The sequence below is a fragment of the Penaeus monodon genome, chromosome 25 (genome assembly GCF_015228065.2).
Source record: "Penaeus monodon isolate SGIC_2016 chromosome 25, NSTDA_Pmon_1, whole genome shotgun sequence".
NCBI classification, from domain to species: domain Eukaryota; kingdom Metazoa; phylum Arthropoda; class Malacostraca; order Decapoda; family Penaeidae; genus Penaeus; species Penaeus monodon.
The window spans coordinates 36,590,452-36,591,147 of NC_051410.1; the positions used below are offsets into that span (position 1 = coordinate 36,590,452).

The 696-nt window shown below is 34.6% G+C and overlaps 1 protein-coding gene across 1 annotated transcript in view; it reads right to left on the bottom strand.

The window, feature by feature from the left end:
• The window catches only part of LOC119589208 (F-box/LRR-repeat protein 6-like), a 37,521-nt gene that overhangs the window by 6,668 nt on the left and 30,157 nt on the right, over positions 1 to 696 (bottom strand). The gene's annotated exons all lie outside the window — the stretch shown is intronic.

Below are 696 nucleotides of genomic sequence, written 5' to 3' on the forward strand. Positions count from 1 at the left end.
TGTAAACAAATCATAGATGGCTTTTGAGATATTCAACTTTGACTCAAAGGTATGATAAGGATTTATGTGTTACTTCATTGCTGGTCTAACTGGCTTTATTAATCCCTCAATACATGTAAAAATCAATATAATTGCATTTCAGGTCCCTCTACAACAGATATCATCAATCAAATACAAACAAACAATATAAAGCACAATGCAATACGAATCTAGAATGCTTTATATGCATAGCTAAATTTTCCCCGAAGTTGCTGGCTAGATTTTGTGAAGTTGTCTCATCTGCATCTGTGTAAATATCACTGGGACCGCTGTCAGCATCGTCTTAGAAAAACACCAACATATAAACTGGTTAAGGTATGCCACTGCTGGTCAATTTTCAGGGGCTATATTGTACTTGTATCTAAAGTCAGTAATGATATCCACTGGTTGAAGGTGCAACACAAAAGGTGAATATTTTTCAACAAGATTTTTATTCATCTATCTTCATTCATTTTCTTTATAATCATTATCATCTTTTTAATCTATTCTTAAAGGTCAACAATGGTGATCTGCCTTGCAAATACCAAAGTGAAATATACAATCTATTAACCACTTTCTGCCTTCCCTGTCCACTGCCGGATTATCTAAAGTTTCTGGGATTTCACTCTGAAAAACTCTGGCACCCATTTCTTCTACTTTTGTCATCATCTCTAAGGC